This window comes from Uranotaenia lowii, chromosome 3 (genome assembly GCF_029784155.1).
Source record: "Uranotaenia lowii strain MFRU-FL chromosome 3, ASM2978415v1, whole genome shotgun sequence".
In the NCBI taxonomy this organism is placed as follows: Eukaryota; Metazoa; Arthropoda; class Insecta; order Diptera; family Culicidae; genus Uranotaenia; species Uranotaenia lowii.
The window spans coordinates 128675907-128687928 of NC_073693.1; positions in this window are offsets into that span (position 1 = coordinate 128675907).

Consider the following 12022-nt stretch of genomic DNA (forward strand, 5'->3'; position numbering starts at 1 on the left):
GGAAATGAATAAAATGTTGTTTTTAAAATTTACTATGCAATAAACCAATTACAAAGATTTTTGAATTAAAATTTGCTTGTGTATTTCATAAATAAAAGCTATTTGAAACGCTGACTTTTTTGACCATATTATCGTGTTTTTCTTTAAACATCAACTCATTTTCCGCTTAATATGTGGTTCTTAATCATTGTTTTCAAAAACTTTTTTTTTCAATAAAAAAATATGTTTGAAATCTTAATTTGTGGAACATTTCATTATCCACCCTTTCGATATGTTTGTTGAGTGAAAATGAGATTTTGACAGAACCAGAGAACCAGAAAAACTGGCACGCGCGACTAGTATGGGAAACGTCAAGTTGCCAGGGGGTTGGTTGAAGTATACAGAATTTTCATGCAAGGGTGATGGGTTTGTCGGGGGCTTACGATTCGTAAATTCAAATTCGGAAGGTGGAATCGTCATACATAAAAAAAAACCAGCAATCATTGAGTTGTAAGTATGTTACACGGAAAATAAAAAAAAAAGGTAAAATTTACCTTTTTGCGAGGTGAATTTTTTCCACCCCTCTTTCGAGGTAAATTTCACCTTTTCATCGTTCACCTAGCAAAAAGGTAAATTTTACCTTTTTTCAATTTACCTAGCAAAAAGGTAAATTTTACCTTTTCCGCATTCACCTAGCAAAATAGTAAATAATACCTTTTTCCATTTACTGATTTAAAAGGTATGCTGGTTGGTTTGATTGTTTTCTTCAATAAGAATTAAAAAAATACAAAATTCTTTCAAAAATGATATTTATTGGAGATAAATAGGGACTGGTAATTCGGCTTCGCGTTCTTCTGTTTTCACCCTCATTTTTAAGATTGAACTTTTCTACATCACACTAGATTTCACTATATAATGCACTGTTTTTAAGAAATTCAATAAGTTTTTTCTCACTATCCTTGTTGTTTTCAAGGATTTTTTCTAGTCCACCTTCTATTTCAAAGTTTTGTCTCTGGGTGGAATATTTTCTGCAGTCTGACAAAAGATGTTTCACTGTTATCACTACACCACAAGAAATACACGTTGGTTCTTCCCTCGCTTCCAGTATGTGACCGTGAGTCAACCTCGTGTGTCCCGTTCTTAATCTCGTGAGAATCCTTTGCTCCTTCCTGCTTTTGACGTCCGTCCATTTTCCTGTGATAGATTTTATTTCTCGAAGTGCTGTGTCCTGTTCGTTCCACCATTTTTGTCCATGTGATCTCCACAGTATTTGTCGAACCCACTTTTGCGCGTCCGCTTTGGGTGTTTTTATCTGGATAATTTCACCGTCTCTTCCAAGATTTGCCAGTCTGTCTGCTTGTTCATTGGCCGTTGAATCCACCTGCGTTGCGTACATTCATGGCCTCCTCCGTTCGACTAATCCGGTCAGGTTCGGCTTTTCCGGCTGGAGGATGACGTGGAATACACCTCAAAGCTCTATGGGCCGATCTGAAACAAAATCAATAGTATTATAACGAGAACCAGCACAACTAAATGATATTTAAAAACACTTACCATTCTATTCCGATTTTCACATATTAGGCACAAAGCAAAACTTGTTCCTAGAATGACAAAACAGCTTAACCTCAATGAAGGGGTTCGGCGAATAGTTACTTTTTTTAGAAGAATTGTACCGTTTTGTTTAGCTCAATCCAGGTCAATTACACCTCGCTACGAGGTAAGTTTTACCTTATTTGGATTTACCTTTTTTTCTAGGTGAATTATACTTTTTTATCGAGCTCAATTCAGGTGAACTTCACCTCGCTACGAGGTAAGATTTACCTTTTTTGGATTCACCTTTTTTTTCGGTGAATTGTACCTTTTTTCCAACCTCGATTCAGGTAAATTTTACCTCACTGTGAGGTGAGTTTCACCTTGAAGAGGTAGAAGTTACCTTTTTGGCTTTCACGAGCGTTCACCTTTGCTATCTCGGTAAATTTTACCTTTTTATTATTTTCCGTGTAGGTGTATGTATCGAGTGCCTCAAAATGAGTCATATTACAAAGTGACAAAAAAGTCCTGTCACTCTTTTTTTTTGGGGTCGCCTGTAGCCTACACGGTAATTTTAAATTATTCAAAGACTGATTTGTTTTGGTTCAGGAGCCGCACCATGTATGAAGGTAAAAACAACTGAGTTGGAATCCTTCAAAATTTTGAGTTGTTTTCATCTAGCAAGCTCCAAACCCTGGGACTTAGCAAAGACGCACACTTTTTCGAGCAAAATATATAAAAACAACTCAGAGAGATCCAAAACACAAAATGATTGTTTGGATGCGACGGTCTCAGCGCACTCAGTGCGGGCAGTTGTCGGAAAAATAATGGTAAGTACAACTTTTGATTAAATAACAGATCCTGTAATATACGATATATTTTATAAATGAACAAAATTTGTTTGTTTTTTTTCTTGTTCTATTTCGTTTCCCTTTAGGTTAGTTTCCAATGGATGCGGCGCAGCTTTTCGACATTGGAATCGTTGGAAGTTTCGGTTGAACAGCAGATGCCTGAGAATGTGTTTGAAAGAAAATGCTACTGATCGTCACTACGATGAAAAACAGACAAAGGGTAAGATTTTAAAATTTACGAGCATTGTTTATTTCCAGCATACTCAATCTAATTTTTCATCTCCAGGTCTATTCCCACCAGATGCCGCAGGAGAATCTTTGTTTTCATCAGCAGCAATTATTGTTCGTCGAACCAGAACATTTCGATGGTGGCAATGATGGGGACGATGGCAGCGGCAACTTTCCTCCCAGGGCAGGCAGTTGAGTTGGAGGAAGCCGAAGTCTTCCAAACTCAAAATCCGCAAACATTTGCCACGAAAACAGTATAGACCGTATTGCCTACGACGGAAGTGGCGGCGACAGAAGTTTGCGTGACCGAGGAGAAGGCGGGGATCTAATCGGTAACCAAAGGAAGAACAGCCAGGATCGGTACTACCAGAAAATTAAGCATCAACAGCAGAAAATAATTGATGCCACTCACGAACTTTGGTGGAAAATACCAGAATAAACATATTTTGTGACATTCGTTTTCATTAACTTTAATTCGAAATTTCAATAAATTTCTTTAAAAACATAGTTCCTTTCGAAATCGTATCAAAATGTTATAAAAATTTTGAGTTGTAATGATTCAGATCGTTCAGACGCTCCTTAAAAATTCCTGATTGAAAACAACTCAGAATTCGCGAAAACCCCTATAACTCATTTTTGAGTTGTGCCGTTCTAATCAAAATTTGAGTTTTCCCAGTTTTGGCACATTTTGAATTGTTTTCCTTCAAATCTGAGTCGTGGAGAATTAGAGTGTATACTTTGCATCTCTCTGGTGCCATCTATATGTCAAATGAAAGGGCTAACTTTGCTGCCCACAGTGGCAGAGTTTCGTTTCTGTGCAGTTTGTGTACATTAAGTTGTGAGTGGCAGAGTTGAGAGCAGCTGTTATCGCTGAATATGTGAGAGGGTACAAACCCGGACACATATTCAACATATTCAAACACCTAAAACCGCTCGTAATCAACCGGAAAGTCCATAAATCGATACCTAGAGACCAGAAGCAACGAGGACAAGACACGATCTGGACGACCAAGGTCTGTTAGAACTCCAAGGTTGAAAAAGATTATACGAGACCGGACGTGCGCGCCGCTTGCGACGACTTTCCGAGACGTCTGAAGCTGGTTCGATCAGAGAAAGGTGGTGTAATTCCGAGATATCGTCTGTGAAGTATCTTGATGAGTTACTGAATAAAGCTATGAAAGTCAGATTCTGATTTTCTTCTTATTCTTTTAAATATTTAGATTTTTCTGTGTGACCGGACTTTTTTGTCACCCTGTACTTCTAAATTCCCGAGAAATCATGTTCAAAGCAACCCAGAAAGTGTCAGGAAGTATCCAGAAGAAACCGTTCAGAAATGTCAATTTATTAGCTACGTATTGCTGGAAAATTTATAAGATGTTTGTTTGAAGACTTACTCGAGTATTCAGAAAACCACAACGTCAGACTTCATGAAGACTACGCAGACTATATTAGAGCATGAACCACTAAAAGATACATCTTACCTGTTAGATTGAATAAGGTTTTTATGTTCCAACTTTCTGGGTTGATTTACTATCAATTTGTCTATATTTATTAACCCTAATCCGCTATCTGCTTGAGTGTAAATATGACACTCAAGGAACTCGTTATATTGTAGGTATAAAATGAACATCTTATAATTTTTAGCTTATTTTAACATACAATTTAATATACATACAGCTATAACATACTCACTTAATCGTAAACAAACATATTGTTCGAGCGCGAAGAGTATTCAAACAATAAAGTTGTGAGTAAAAGAATTGAACACCTTTAACTTAGAATCTAGAAACTTTACTAATAAAAAAATATACTTGCAGTTTGAAACAGATTAGACCGCTTTCGTAAATCAGCATTTTATGGCCTTTTTGATGTGATGGAGGATTAAACCGATAAAACTTATGAGATGTGCGAAGAAACGCTCATGAAACGTTTCCAGTTCGAAAAATTCAAAGCCAAGTGCTACTGCCTGTAGTTCCCCAGAGAGTCGGCAGAGCGACAATGCAAGATCAATGTAAACAAGATTCAAAAGCGAAAGCTGATTCCCATTAAAATCGATCACACAAGCTCACTACCTGGTGTATCAAAAGTGAGTTAGATAGTAACTGATACATGATGCAACTCGAAAAGCCACTCACTTATTCACTCACTCATTCACTCACTTAAATTCAATCAATGTTATTACTTATGTTATTATTACTTAAAAAATCATAGCAACAGCAAAGAGAATTCAATCAGGCAGACAACATTCGAGCATCGATCAGTGATCGAGTGAGTGAGTGAATAAGTGAGCAAGAAAAGTTTGAGTGAAACAAGGAACTGAAAATTAGGTAGCACTTCACTCAGTTGAAAATAAAAAATAGAGGAGGAACGTCTCGCATTCCATTCTTATTTCTTTGATTCTCGGAGCAGTGCTGTCAAACACAATCTTTGCCCCGTTTTTGGGAGAGAAATCATCCGAAAATTTCGGTTTTGCTCTCGCTGTTGGAAACGTTTCAGTGTCGCTCATTAGAATTGAGTGATTTTCGGAACATTGACGTTTTGCGTATGTCTTACCCGCCTTAACAACTTTTCGCTACAAAATGTCCAGAATCCGCCGATTATTTTTAAAATTTTGCATGATATGGACTATTTGTGGAGAAGGAGAAAAAAATTAGAGAAACCTTCTCAATTCAATTTCAAATCCTTTACCAGACATATCTGAGCTTATAAACAAAATATTATAGTCGATCCCTCACGATTTTTTTTAAACGAACACAAACACATACAGGACTCAATCAAACTTGATGTTTCCTGGGAAGTTTGTATTTGAATGGTAATAGAGACACATTTTCTCGACAAAATTGCTCAAAATATTGAACAGCATTTATAAGCGACCTATTTGCGGAGGAGTTAAGGTAGGCGTTGCCTTGTAAGGACGTTAAAATATTCGCCCCGTTAAAATAGTTTTCCTAGAAGGAAGAAAATAATATTTAAAAAAAAAAGATTTAAAGGATATCAAATCTAGCTCATTATAACTACGAAGATACATTGTTGTGGAGTGCGTTGTAGCTTATGAAAAAATCTCGTGAATATTTTATACACCGAAAAGATGTAAGAAGAGGCTGCAGATGTTCCGGTTCCAAAGTTCCCAATACCAAAAGCGCATCAGTCCTGCTCCTGCTAACTCAAACGCATGGGTTTGGAACAGTGAAAATGTATCCTCTCGATGAAAACATATTAACATATTATTATAAACATAGGTGAGGTCCAACCTTTTTACAGGCTTATACTATTACTTTGCATATATTTTATAAAACCTGTATGGAGCTTTTGGCAGGGAACTCCCTTGTTCCGGTATCTTTTGCGGTATTTACTTCATGGTTGGCTTGATGATAGTAATCGCTGGAATGCATGTGTACATGTAACAGAGATTACGTTGAAAAGCAAGATGGAGGACGCAAGTCTTTCATTTTCCAGGATGCTTACATGATTTGGCTACGTTGGTAAAAGAAGAAGAAAGCGAAGAAGAAGATGTATTTCTGAGCGACCTATTTGCTTGTCTATCAAACTGAAATTCAAAATATGAAACTGATAGATCATCTAAAAAACACCCGTGTACGAATTTTCATCTCATTCGGATGGATAGCAGCAAAATTATTTTTTTTAGCATATACCCTTACTAAACATTTTACGCTGAATACATTGGCGCCATAAAGATTAAAAAAAAGTGGGGGCATTTTGAGATAATCGCATTTTGAGTCTTAAAAAACAAAGTAAACTTAAGGTCTGCCAAACCTGTACACCAGGCATGTCAAACTGGCATGTCTCAGATCAATGCCGCCCGCGTAGCCCCGTCTTAAATTGTCACAAAAAAAAACACCACTGATTTTTATGTAAAATATTACTGCAAAAAAACTAAAGCTGAATGTACCGATTTAACTGATTTTGGTTGCGGCCCTCTACGTCATAGACAATTTTTAATGCGGCCCGCACACCTAAACGAGTTTGACATGCCAGTGTACACCAAGTTAAACAATGGCATTCGATCGACAATGATTTAATATTTGAAATAAGGGTCTTACCTTACGTCTAGCATCTACTTTTCGTGAAAAAATTGAGTTTTCCAGCTGAAGCCGAGAGAATTGCTCATTTTGTACGACAGTTTGTATCTACTGTACAATATCCCTTAACGCCTCGAAACACTTCCATATCGTCAAATTTTAACTTCATAGAGCATTTCCAAAGGCTGGTTAAGAATCCTGAGAAAAATGAAAATTTTCAGGGACAATAGATAACTGGAAAACAGCTAGATCTGAGAGTGTATTCTAGCTACATCGTCCAGAAACCTTAATCAACCGGCGTCGCGACGCTTACATGGACTGGAAAATATCAAAAAAGGTCATAGTCGATGCTAGTTTGGTAGCTGTTTTGAGGACAGATAACATGATTTGACTTGATCTACTTTTGAATTTTGATGAATTTATACATTTGTTATTTAAATTTTGTTATTTTGCTCGGATGCATAACAATGAAGTTATTCCTTAAACATATTAAATTTAATATGAACGACCCCTTTTTCTGTTGTCTAATAAAAAGTTGTCTGATAAAGAAATAATATCAAAAACATTAAACAGTTCATTTCCCTTTTTCTGTCGACTAATATAAAGTTTAATCAGCAATCAATTTTTCGTTTTGTAAAACTCTCGTGTTTTAATTATTGCCTCGATGTGATGCCTAATAGAGCAATAATTGCAAAAACATTGGAAATTTTATACGTATTTTCTCAAATAAATTTTCACGAGGAACAGTTTTGTGGATCCAATAGTAATAATTTATCAGTTAAAAAAGAAACCTCCTTATAATCATTACAGAAATATTTGGAGAAAAAAACCATCAAGGTTCTATAGTGACGAAAATATTATAATTTTTGAGCACCAGAAAATAAGCTCTTATGATCGTTAAATCATCTTGATCTATAATGTATGCACTGCAACATGATGTACCTACACATTGTTCCTCAATTTTCATTCAATTTTTGATTTTTATCTATAATCAATTTTGAAAGGCGTTTTTACTTTAACTTGTTGACTCGGGGCGAACAGAGCACTCTTGATCGAGGCACGATGAGCATTTTCTGCGGTAGCATCTAGCAGTGACCTCAACTCGATGAAGTTAACTGAATTATAGAGCTACTGCGTGACTAGATTACATCTGACGGTTTAGCCTATTGGTAAGGTGTCGGAAAGGTAATAAGTAGACTCGAGTTCGATCACTGATCGGGCGAATTTTTTTCATTTACCATTCATGATCGACTAATTTGATGGTTGCATTACATGACTAAATAGTAACATCATCTAACTCATCGTGCTCTGATTAATAAACACAGATTTTCAGCTTTCGGCAATAGATTTAAAATGCATTTTTAACCGTTTTTATCTACATTTTCAAGTTTCAATCATTTTAAAAAAAAATGCTTTTTTAGTGGTTAAATAAACATCCTCCTTAAGGAGGCCATTATGCCCTTATCTCCCCTATGGAAATTTTGGACACGTACTCTGACTTTGCTGGAAAGTACTGTTTTCATAAGTTTTTTTTGGACTCGCAAGAAATTCTCCGTCCCACTATCCACCTTTAAGAATTTCCCAATTTACACCTCCAGGAGCATTATTTTTGTTCAGAAGTCTTCAGCACACACCGTTCGCTCTCTCATTCGTACGTTCGACCGTTGATGATGTACAGCTTCTGGTAGCCGTTTGAGATGCGTGACAATTTTCCCCCGGGGCTGTTTGCTGCCAATAGTTTTGCTTGCGCCCTCATGATGGTTTGGTTAGTTGATGAATCGATACGTTTGCAGTTGGGATTTGCTGGGAAGTACATCCCTAGCCCGGGTGCACCAAGAAAACAGGAAAAGTTTCGCTTAGTTTTCGTTTTCTGTATCCACCACAATAAAACATCGGGGTTAGGGTAAACAGGGTGGATTATGCCGGGAATAAAACCAGAAAAAATACCCACAAGGGGACGACTGCTCTGAACATGGGATAAGTGTGTGATAATTGGCGAACAATCGCCAGGGAGGTGATTTGTTTTCTCTGGTGTATTTCATTAGGAAGCAATTGAATCGATTCTCGAGAGGATTCCGGGTTTTGTTTATCGCTTTTGAAAAGCCTTAAAGCCTATATTTATAACTTTCACATTGACCATTGGCAAAAAATTCAGTTTTATGTAAGTCTCAAAACAATTTAAAATATGATTGTTATGAGCAGTACAAAATTCTAACACCTAAAATCACTGATGCCATAACGCAAATTTAAAATTTGCAAATTTGAAAACCTCATAGGCCGAATCTGTTTGAAAATCTCGATGAAAATAACTATTGTCTGAAAACATGGTGATAAAGATTTTGAATGTTTTCGAAAATCAAAAAAAAAAATCGAATGTACAACCATCATTTCCGAAGTTCGTCAGGTTCGAATCACCTCAACCGAAACAAGGAGCAAAGCGGATAATTAAATTATATGAATATAAATCGTTCCCCTATTCCTGATAAACGGCAAACCCAGAGGGATTTTTAAAGAACATCGAACGATTTCTTGCCCTTGCTGAATTTTCCATTTCCACCCCCGCATTTACGGAACAACATTGAATGTCAGAACATTTTCATCGGCATCACCCAGAGGGGTGGACCCGATAAATTCGAGCAAGGTGCCCTGTATGTGTCTTTTTGCGTTTTTTTCGGTGTTGCGAAGCGACAAAGTAAATCTGCAAACAAACAAAATAATTATTGTTTGAAAATGCGCAAACTTTTCCCTTCGATCTGCCCGCTGTTTTCCGATCGCCTGGTGAGTGGGCGGACAGATTGAGGGGGCGTTGATTTCCAGTGTTGACAGTGCTTTAATAAAGTTCAAGCGATTACAATAATCCTGTTTGACACTTACGGTCCAATGGCACTGTTTAGTCAGGTCTTCAAACCAGTTGTACATCTGGCAGTTTTTTCCTAAATATCGGTTCCCTGAAACCTGTGCAATGAACTCGGGAAAAATTAACATTCTTGATTTTGAGTCGTTTAAGCTTACTCAAACCATTAAAGGTTCGAGGAGTGCTAAATGATTGTAACAATTCATGGGTGGAGTGAAAATTATTTTTTAACCAATAGAGCCAAAAATTTTAACAGAAAACTGAATCATAAGTTTATTGAAAAGGTTTTTTTAACTGATTTATTAGTAACTATTATACAAAATTTTCTATGATTTTTTTTAAGAAATGTGTGATCAAACTGATTTTTAAAAATTTTGGACAGATACTCAAAATTTCATACAATACAAATAGTTTCGATTTGTTTATATTTTCTATCATTTATATAATTTAAAACATGAAATACAAAAATAATCAAAATGGCATAAAATACTATCATTCAACAATAAAAATGATTAAAGTTTCAATAAGTTGAAAACATCTACACAGCGATAAACATTATTAACGAAAAAAAAACAGGCGCTAAATGTGACTTATACATGACTTAAAAACCTTTCAATTTCAAAAAATATATGAACACCACAGAGTACCTTATTTTAAAATATAAGGGAATTAAGGAGAGGTCGACTTGATAATTTGATGCGATTGATTCTGAAAATCTGTTAATCAATTTCGAAAATGATTTTTCGATTATTTCGATGTTTCGGTGCTGTTTAGCATCATCTTCAGGGAGTTCAAAAAAATTATGTATTTGAACTTAAATCTCAATTATTAACATACAATTTGATATTCTTACTCAGAATCGGATCGTATCACGTAAAGTTTAAATGCTTATGTGAAAATTATTTTCCCCTATTTGCCCTATTTTCCCTATTGTTTTTGTGTCGCTCTGAGAATGATACAGAAATTATTTTTCTTCATTGGAAACTGACTTGAAAATTAAAATACTTACGTTTAGATTTTAAATTTGTAACGATGAACAAGGTTTGATCGAAGAGGTTTAATTAAAAAAAGCTACCAACATGCTATTTGTTTTTCGATGTTTTTGACGTTTTACTTTGGATTATTTCTGAAGTTGTGTTTTTTAGGGCATCCGCAGCAATCGCGAGTATAGTGAAAATGCTCACGCGTTTAATCACTTTTATACCGCACCGGGGGTTAGTATGAGGGTGAGCAAAATAGGGCCGTTGCCGTCGGGACCGACAAAATCACCAAATTTGCTCACTAGAAAGGGGCGAGAGCAAACATGCACTGAAAAAAATCTACCGTTTAACGCTGAGCTAAACAAACTACGTTCAGCGTGTAAAGTTTGTTTACATTTCATTGCGAGAAAAAGGTGAAAATTAGGACTCGGGAAAAAACGGAAGATGTTTGAGACTTCAATTCCGGGTGCAACGGTAGCTGTATTAGCTCCCGAAAGCACAGACATGGCATCAGCAACAACGAACAAAGCGGTAAAAAGTAACTATAATTTTTAATAAATTCTCAGGCTTGACTAATTGAATTTTTCTCTCACAGAATCCTACAAATTTGGCTTGTTCCGAACTCTAGCTTAATCTCATATGAATGAATAACTACTGCTTTGAATTCATTTATATGAACAATTTTTTTCAATTCCCTTTTTCCAGTGTAACAATTAAAACTCGCCCGCGATGCTCACCCAACTGGTGCGCGAAAGAGTGTGTATCCTAAAACCGGTCCGCTGAAATGAGTAAAACCGGGCCGCGTTTACTCCCGTATTGGTGCGTTTGCTCTTAGAGAGTGGAATATTTAAGATTTTTTTTTTTTGTTTTCATGTGCGATCGCGCAGCGTGAGCAGTCGGCTACTAAAATGATTGCTAAAAGACACAGTGGTTAGCGTATGTTCTTTCTCCCCATTCTAGAAAGAAAAATCTGGGAAATGGTCCATTCTGGGGAAAAAAATTCTGGGAAATGGTTCATTATAGGGAGTACATTCCTGATAAATAGTGCATTGAGGTAAAAAAAATCTGGGGAACGGTTCGTTCTGGGGTTCGATTTCGGGAATTTGTCATTCTGGGAAAACTCATTCTGGGTAAATATATTCGGGCTTTTGGGAAACAATCGCTTTAACGAATAGAACGAATTATGAGTTTTTTTTCTGACAACCTATTATGCTATACAACCGAAACGGTCAAACTTCTGATTCTTTCCATAGATACTTCCAAACCTTTTCTCATTTGCCATTTTTCCCCGATCTACACAGGTTCCACAACGCACTCTTGAAAAAAAAATGCAGCTTTTTTAGCAAATCTGTATAGAAAGTATTAAAATGAACACTTGATCCATCAAAACTATTATAATTTATTTAGTTATCACTCAGCTTTTCCTGCACAACTAAATATAAATTTTCGCACATCAAATTTGCCCCTCATGCAGGCATATTTTGAACTTATCTCTAGAAACTCTATATTTATGCAAGTACTATTTCCGATGGCTTCTTCTGTTGGGAACAACCGGTCACC